Source organism: Microcaecilia unicolor, chromosome 5 (assembly GCF_901765095.1).
Source record: "Microcaecilia unicolor chromosome 5, aMicUni1.1, whole genome shotgun sequence".
NCBI lineage: Eukaryota > Metazoa > Chordata > Amphibia > Gymnophiona > Siphonopidae > Microcaecilia > Microcaecilia unicolor.
This window is the reverse complement of record NC_044035.1, coordinates 66,506,436-66,515,673: the sequence shown is the minus strand read 5'-3', so window position 1 is coordinate 66,515,673 and position 9,238 is coordinate 66,506,436. Positions and strand designations below refer to the sequence as shown.

Below are 9,238 nucleotides of genomic sequence, written 5' to 3'. Positions count from 1 at the left end.
TTGAAATTTCCACTGAGTGCTGTTGTCAGAAGAATTGCAAGAATGTGTCAGATAATTCATAAATGGAGTTCACTACTGTGAAATCAGTTGGGAACAGGCAAAAAATATATATTCTTGTCAATGTAGAATAGGGGCAATATAACAGAAAATAGCATGTCACTTTTTCATCATGTCAAACAAATGCTCAATTGGACCAGGTATTTTTTTTAAACAGTTTGCTGCCTCTGTAGAAGCCCAAAATGCATGAAAAATATTTTGAATTTTGCCTTCTAGACAAGAGATCTGTTTGTTGTTTCCCCTCCTGAGACCTTCTGTTTCCATCCTGCAGTCACCAATCAGAAAACAGCTATTTACAAGGCATTCTAAGCAGTCTTTGTTCTGCATGGTGGTTTGCATTAAGGTTGTAAAAAGCTGTTAATGGCTAGACTAACAATACAGACTACTGGTGGGCATTCTGACTTCTGGTAGTATTGACTTGCTTCAAAAATGTTCTTTTGGGGCCTATGGTAACGTGAGTGGGGGAGGGCGGGCCTAAAACCAGGACAAACTCAAGCCACACAATGGCGGCAGGTAAACGAAAATACTATTTATTATAAGTATCAGGTATGGGTCCTGTTCCATCACAAGTGGGGAGAGAAAATAAGCACAAAATGTTCCTTAGACTTAAGGTTCTCCAGTGGCCTGCTGTTACTTGCAGGCCATGGTGTACATTTCTGTTTCTTGACACAGCAGTACACTTTACTTATCTCTGGCCTGGTTCCTCAGAGTTACCAGTGTAGTCTCTGAGAGTTACTTGGGTCAAAAATCCAAAGTTGCAAGGTTCCAAGTTGAACTTGGCCTACCTGACTGTAGCAGTTGTAGTTTGCATGTAGGTGGTGGAGACAGATATAGGGTTGGGCCTTGCTGCTTCACTCTGGGCCTCCTTAACCTAGTTGTGTCCCGGGCTTTTATACTTCCTGGATGATGCCTTCCTGGCTCAACCCCTTTTTGCGGGACTATGGGTTTTAAGGTGGCTCTTACACTGTGAGGGAGAATCCTTAAGGCAAAGTGGTAGCATCCTATAGACTCCCTCACAAGGCCCATTTACTAAAGTTAATACATGAGTTAATTTTCACAGTTAGTGCATGGCCATGGTAGCCTTACATGCATAAATACCTAAGCGTTGCCATACTTGGACAGACCAAAGATCTATCAAGTCCAGTATCCTGTTTCCAACAGTGGCCAATCTAGATCGCAAGTGCCTGGCAGGATCTCAGAAGAGTACAATAGATTTCATTCTGCTTATGACAGGAACAAACAGTAGATTTTCTGCAAGTCTATGAACTTTTCTTCTAGGAACTTGATCAAAGCTTTTTTTAAACCCTGCCATGCTAACCGCTTTACTACATTCTCTAGCAACAAATTCCAGGACTTAATTGTACCATGAGGGAACAGATATTTTCTTCAACTTGTTCTAAATGTACTGCTTAGTAACTTCATTGCATGCTACTTAGTAATTGTATTTTTTGGAAAGTGTAAACAATCAGTACTTGTCTACCTGTTCCATTCCACTCATTATTTTATAGACCTCTTTCATATTTCCTCTTAGCAGTCTTTAAGCTGAAGAACCCTAACTTTTTTTTAGCCTTTCTTCATAGGGGAGTCATTCTATTCTCTTGAACATTTGGTCACCCTTTCTCAGTACTTTTCTAATTCAGCTGTCTTTTTTTGAGATGCAATGGCCAGAATTGCACACAATATTCAAAGCATGATCACACCATGGAGTGATACAAAGGAATTATAATATTCTCTGTTTTATTTGACATTCCTTTCCTAATGATTCCTAACATTCTATTTGCTTTCTTGGCTGCCAGTGCATCCTGAGCCGAGTATTTCAACATATCATCAATGATGACAGCTGGATCCTTTTCCTGGGTAGTCACTCCTAATAGGGAACCTTGCAACATGTAGATATACTATGAGAATACATAGGTCTGTTGACAAGAAACATTCTAGTGCAGCTTGCAGAGCATCTAGGAGGTGGTGATACAAAATGTAGAATATATTTTAGGTCACCATATCAGTGTTCATCTTTTCATTTATATGAATATACTGTTTATATAAAAAGCATTTAAGATTTACTGTTTTTTGTTATAATGAATAATAATATTTTGAATAGATCATTGGCAGTTTTTATAATAGTATTGTATCACATTGCTACACAGTCATTTAGAGTGGTTTTTTTTTTGAGTAGTATACATCCTTAACAATGTAGACAGTGAAATATCCTGTATAGAATTTACTGTATATAAAATATAAGGCTAAATGGAGCTTAATCGTTATTTACAATAAATTCAAAGATAAACTGAAGATGTAAAGATCTTTCAGACAATACAATGCTTTTACAGGCTCTGTTTCCTAAAGATTTGCTAAAGACATAAAAAAGGGTGAGTCCAACAGATGATTAAGACCTAACAGGGTGATATTATTAAGCATTATCTATGTGTAAAGCATGTTATACATGCAGAAAATGGCTCTTTTACATATCCATCTCTTTCTCTCTCACTATACACACAAATATATTTCTTGGTCATCAGCAGCAGACAAATCCACAGACTTGTGAGTTATGACCATCTACCAGCAGGTGGATATAGAGAGTACCGAACTGAACTCTGCCACATAGGATGGTATGCTCCTTGGTCATTCAGTATTCTCTATCTCCAGCAGGTGGTGGACGAGCTCCTGGTTTCTCCTGCTTCTGTGGCTCCTGTTCTGCGTTCTCTGGTTCAGTTGAGCTTGGGGATGTCTAGGCCAGTAGAGGTGCCTGACTTAGGGTACACCTGTGGTGTTAGGTCTCTCCCCCCCTCCTCCTCTCCTGCCATTTCCTTCCTCATCCTCTTCCTCGCAGAATTTTGGAAAAAATAATGCTGGAAGAGAGCAGATTTCTGTGTCACACCTCTCACCTGGTTCAGCAAGCCACTAGAGTCTTGCAGCATGCCATGCCTAAGAGTGTTTATTTCTTGGTTGCTGCACTTACCTTTTATAGCCCTAGATGGGGTACTGACAGATGACCTCACTTCCTGACTAGGAATATATAGAAAGTGCTCTGCACTCCTCCAGTGCTTCAGCAACAAACTTCCAGAGTTGTGCCTTTCCAGTGTTCGTTGCCTGGCTTGTGCCTGCTTCCAGCCCTGTTTGTTCATGCTTCCAGTCCCGCCTCCAGTCCTGCCTATTCCAGTCTTCCAGAACTGCCTGTTCCTGTCCTCCAGCCCTGCTTGTTCCTGCGTTCAGCATTGCTGTTCCAGCTACTTCTTGGCCTCGACTCTGTCAGCCAGTCCCAGGGGCTCTTTTAAGAGGCAGCCCCAGGGGTATTTTAAGAGCCAACCCCAAAGGCTCTCTTAAGAGCAACCTCTAGACAAACCCTGTCATATTCCAGCTAGTCTGTCAGGTACTGCCTAGTCCTATGCTTCTGCCTGAGTTAGGTCCTGCCTTCTCCAGCTCCTGGACTCTGCCGTATGGTCCCAGCAGCAGCTTTTGACGAGGCCCTGCATGGTGCTTACACTGCACTGGTAGAGCTAACCTTGTCACATTCCAAGAGCTCACTTCCCCCAACCGTGACATTCTGCTTTTTGGCATTCTGGAGGAGAAGGGGTGTTTCTGTGCTCCTGCAGCTACATGAATTCAGCCACCTGATTGGAGTCAGGTGGCCTGTGGGTATCGGTAAGTCCGGCAAAATTGTAAGTATGAACTTTCATTCTTCCACTCTGTTGGGTTTGGGCTGTTTGGGTTAGTGCACCTGTGGTGGTACACTATTTCTTTTTTGTAACCTGTGTGGGGGTTTGCCTGTGTTTTCAGGACAGTACCATTGGGCATCGCGGGAGTGATTTTGGTTAGCTTTTTTACAGTACCTCTCTTCAGTCGGTGACAGCCATTTTGGTCACAGGCTGCAATAATGGATTGCTGTTTCTCCTTTTCTGTCTTCGCAGCTTTCAGGCCATTGTAGTGCAGACAGGTCCAGTTCCATTGAATGGCGGAGGTTTTTCGTTTGACTTTGTGGTTTCAGGTCTCAGCTCGCATAGCAAATTCTTTCTTGTCTCAAGCTAAAGTGCCATTGTTGCCTGAGGCCTCACTGTTGCCTGGCCTGTTCTTTCCTTGCTTGTGCCCATGCTTGTAGGTGTGTTTGCTGTCCTCTGCTGCGTTTACTCCAGGTACTGGATTTCAGAGTTCCTTGTTTTGGTAGCTGCGGCTCTATGCTACTTGCATTGTTTTTTCTCCTTCCCGAGGCATGGCCATTTTTCTCCTCTCTGATGTGGGGGCAACTGGCAACCTCTACTGGTCTGAGCATCTAGTGGTGCACTGCTGCAGTGGCCGCCTTTGGGGCACGTTGGTCATCCTGGCATTGCCTCCCTAATGTGGCGATCCCATGTGGCATTTGGAGCCTTAGATTTCCTGTTGTCTGATCTGTTTTTTTGGTTCCTTGCAGCAGTTCTCAGCCTACAGCTTCCAACTGCATTCCCAGACTTCAACTTCAGCATGTGGCGATATGTCCACCTTGCAGCTCTCTGTGCCTTTGGCCACCTTGGAACTGTTCCGGAATGGACGATTGCCCTTCAGATTGTTTAGCGCTTGCATTATTGGCCTTTTGGCCGCTGTAGCCTTGCAGCTTGGAGTAGGTCTTGCTTGCCTCTGAGCGAGTCACCCAATCTCAAGTTATTCCCTGGTGATTTCTATGGACACTGGAGTTACAATCTCAGGGTCCCACAGTTCCTAGAAAGCACCCACAGACCCAAAACACAAACCACCAGGATTCTTAGTCAGTCTAGGACAACTGAACTGATAATAAACTAATGGGTTTATTATCAGAAAAATAGAACAGTGAACAATATAAAACAGGTGAAAAAAACAACAAGCAATAGCAGGTAACTGAATAAGGATCAATATTAAAGCTATCTAAACACTTTGTTACTACCTGGATAGAACCTGGAGAGTTTCAGGACAATAACTGCTTACAGGTCATGAACAGGGTCTCAGGGCAGATATGTTTAACGTTTGCACTCCCTAGCTGAGACTGGGGAAAATCTAGCACCTTCTGACTGGATTTTGAACTCAAGGACCAATCAGAGCCCAGAGCACCAACTTTGAAAGTATCTGGCCTATGGCACTGCAGGTTACCTTTCCACAGGGCTAAAACTGAAAAGAAAACAGTCTTCTTTGCAACATCTTTAAACAGAAAACAAAAACCACCTGATGGCCAAACAAGAGAAATACACTGCATGAAAACATAAATTCACAGGATTGAAAACCCCCTGTTTTGCCTCACCTCCCCTCCCCCGGACTGTGGCTTCTTCAGTCCACTGACTGGTCAGGTCTCGATAGTCCACTGTCAGGGCAGTCCTGGCTCTTCCTTCCTGGAGAGTCCATCTAACAGATGATTCACCAAGCACTGGAATTTACCAGGGGCATTTTAATTCCAAAAGGCATCACAGTAAATTCATAAAGGCCAATTGGGGTAATAAATGCCGATTGCTCCTGAGTAGCAACTGTTAGGGCATCTGCCAATACCTTTGACTAAGGTCCATTGTGGTCAGGTACTGGGCCCCAGCTAAGTGGTCTAGCAACTTGTCCATCCGGGGCATCGGATATGTGTCAGGTACAGTGCATTCATTAAGCCTCCTATAATCCACACAGAAGCGGGTTGTGCCATCTTTCTTAGGAACAAGAACTACAGGAGAAGCCCAGGGACTATGATACTTCTTTATGATACCTAGGGCTAGTATCTCATCAATATGCTTAATTTGCTTCTCCACCACAGCAGATATTTGATAGGCATTCTGCTTCAGTGGTTTATGGTTACCAGTGTCTACACTGTTTCTGACTGCAGGTTAATTGCACTCCCACTACAACTTGTTGTCTAGATCCCTCTGGTAATGTCTCTGCTAGGAGGCCAGGTATGGGTTCACTATCCTAACACTCTTCTGGTGGGTTGCATGCAGCTAGCACCATTGCTGTGCAATCTGCATAGGCCTTTAACATATTTACATGAAAGGTTTGCTGCTTTCTGTCTTGAGAGTCCATAGATATAACATAGTTGGTATCGTTTAGGTGCTGTATGACCTTGTAAGGTCCCACCCAGTTAGCCTGAAATTTATTCTGACGTACTGGGACTAAAACAAGTACCTGCAGGCCCTCATGGAACTCTCTTTTTTGGGCTTTATGATCTTATCAAGCCTTTTGTTTAGCCTGGACTGCCTGCAAATTATCTCTGACAAAGCCCATGAGGTCTTCTAAATTCTGCCGCATATTGACAACATATTCAATTACAGGGGTATCAGAGATGTAAACTGTCCCTTCCCAATGTTCTCTTATTAGGTCAAGGGCTCTCTCACCCTCTAGCCATAAAGCAGCTCGAATGGGGAGAACCCGGTAGATTCCTGGGGTACTTCTCTGTATGGAAACAGTAGGTAGGGCACCACCAACGCATTAGTTTCAGGGTGATGTGGTGTGGTATGTACAGATTTCACTCCACAGTGTGTCCACAGATTTTGGATCAGCTCAGACATAAACGTTGTCCCTTGGACTAAGGGTATTTCCTGTGGATACCCTACCTGGGAAAATATTTCTAGCAGGGCAATGGCAACTTTCTCTGCTTCTATTGAGGATAAGGCTACTGCTTCAGGATATCTGGTAGCAAAGTCCACCACTGTCAATATATATCTTTTCCCAGTCCAGCTAGGGCCTCACTATACCCACAGCTATCCTCTCAAAGGGCTGTCTGATAATGGGTAAAGGTTTCAGGGGTGCAGGGGGGGTGATCTTGGAGTTTACCCACTTTCTGGCATGCATCACAGGTTTGACAATAGTCAGCTATGGCTCGAGATACTCCTGGCCAATAGAAGTTCTGTGTCAGTCTAGTGCGTATATGTGTCAACCCCCGATGTTCTACTAGTGGAATGACATTTGCAATCTGCAGGAATAAGTTCTCTGTATGCTTTGGGCACTATAAGGTGTTTGCCTGCTGTCCAGGGCTTGTTAGGATCAACATGATCAGTCTCCCTGTACAGGAAGCCCCCTTTCCATAGGATACAGTCTTTATGAGTTTCATCAGGTGGCTTACCAGACCTCTGCCACAGAACTTCCAGGTCAGGGTCAGAGTGTTGTGCTTCCTGAAAAGCATGCCTCTGTCCTATGTCAGTATCCATAGCTGGAAGGGTCTCTGACAAATCAGGGTTAACAGTCTGATCAATAGGTTTATCAGTTAAGTCAGACTGTTCCATACTCATGGCCCAGGTCATTTCAGGAATTGGTTCTCCTGGAAGCACTGGAGTGCCTTCTCCTGTCACTTGGTCAGCTGGTCCCACCTGGATGGGCTCAGGATCTGGAACTGGAGAAGAGGTCTCTGCTTCTTCTGCTTGTTGGGCTGCCTGGGCCTGACTACAGGTCACCATAATGGAAATGATGACTCCGCTATCAAGGGTAATGTTCATTGGATTTATGTCAGTTCCACACAACATTGGTACTGGCATGTTTTTCATTATTCGTACTTCTCTGTATCCAGGCTTGTTACCCCAGTCCAGGTATATTTGAGCAATGGATACAGTCTCTCTGGATCCATTGGTTAACACTACATCTGCAGTGGGCCCTGGTAGAATAGCATCTTCTGGCACCAGCTCTGGTCATAATAAAGTCATGCTAGAGCCAGTGTCCACAAACTCAGCTACCTGGGTCTGATTCACAGCTACTGGGGTGTTAAAAAGTGTTGTGGAAACCCATCTACTTCCTTGCTTGATGACTGACCAGTAACTTTTTGTGCTGTGGCTACTATATAAAGCCTCTTCCGTGGGACTGGATCTATCCATGAAAGCCACCAGCTTTGGTGCAGGAAATGGAACGCTTTTTAGTGCAGGCTTGGGGTTATCTGGGCAATCCGCTTTGAAATGCCCTGTATGCCCACACTGCTAACAAGGACATTCATACCTAAAGTCTTTAGGTTCTTGGGGAACACTGGAGGGTTTGCTGACTGTCTCTGAGGTTGCAGGGATATTTGGCTTAGGGCCTTGGCTGCCCTTAGATCCCGGCTGCCGTGGATACTGTCGTCTTCTCTTCGACAGCTGGGGACTGTTAGCTACAAAGATGTCAGCCAACTCAGCCACCTTCTCTGGAGTATGGGGCTGGTGATCTTGAACATGTTCTCTCACCTCTGGATGACAACGCTGAAGAAACTGCTCCAGGACAATCAGATTTTGGCAGTCCTCCAGGGGTTTAACCTCAGCTCCATTGAGCCACTGCTGGTACTGGTATCTTAACTGGATCTCAAACTCGCTGTGATTATCATCTGCCCCCGTTTGCAAAGTCCGAATCTTTAGTCTGTAGGTCTCAGGGGTAATGGCGTAACGGTTCAACAAAGCTTTGTGCACTTTCTCAAACCGGGAGCACGTCTCCATGGACAGTCCTTGGAATGCCTCAAGTGCTCTACCAGTGAACTTTCCTCCTAGATAGCGCACCCAGTCTTTCTCAGGAATCTCATTAAGGGAGGAAATTTTTTCATTGTCACTTCGGGTATCTTCAAACTGCACAAACAAGTTGGGCCTGATCTGGGCATATCATGCCTCCAGCTTGGGCTCAGGGGATGGGCTGGAGCTTTGGATACAAGCCAATTCCAGCTGGAATTCACACTCTTCAGCTGGATTTCCTCTTGTCACCGTTCCCATTCCTTTCACCGCTGTCACTCTTATCATGTAGATCTGATGGATCTCAGAAGGTGTGGCATCCAGCCCTGCCAACTTATAGACCTCTGCCCACAAGAAATCTGGTATCCCCCCAGGAGAGCTCCACACAGGCAAGTCCTGCCACGCCTCCTCACTGAGGTCATCCGGTTGCTCTTGTGTTAGGTCAAGCATATATGGTGTCTGAGGGCTGCAGCCAGTCACCATCAGCATGCTGCTAATCTCCTAACACTACAAAAAAACCTGAATGGGGAAGGGACCCTGTTACTGCTGCACTCTTTAACTGTGCTCTGTGTCTGGAGGTTACAGATAAAAACTCTGAAACACTCACTGAGCCTGACACTGCCACCAAAAAAGAAGACACATGTCTGTCACAAAATGCATAACACACACCTGGGGTTAACCCTGGGGCCACCTGGAGGGTCTGCCCCAGCACTGCTGAGGCCCTCCTGCACCTGGGCATATGCTCTACACTAGCACCCTTCTTCTACGGACTGGGTCCTGCTTGCCTCTGGGCGAGTCTCCCACTCTCAAGT

The 9,238-nt window shown here is 45.1% G+C and overlaps 1 protein-coding gene across 1 annotated transcript in view; it reads left to right on the top strand.

Annotated features, from left to right (window-relative positions):
• The window catches only part of EBF3 (EBF transcription factor 3), a 479,658-nt gene that overhangs the window by 50,343 nt on the left and 420,077 nt on the right, over positions 1 to 9,238 (top strand). The window lies entirely within an intron of this gene.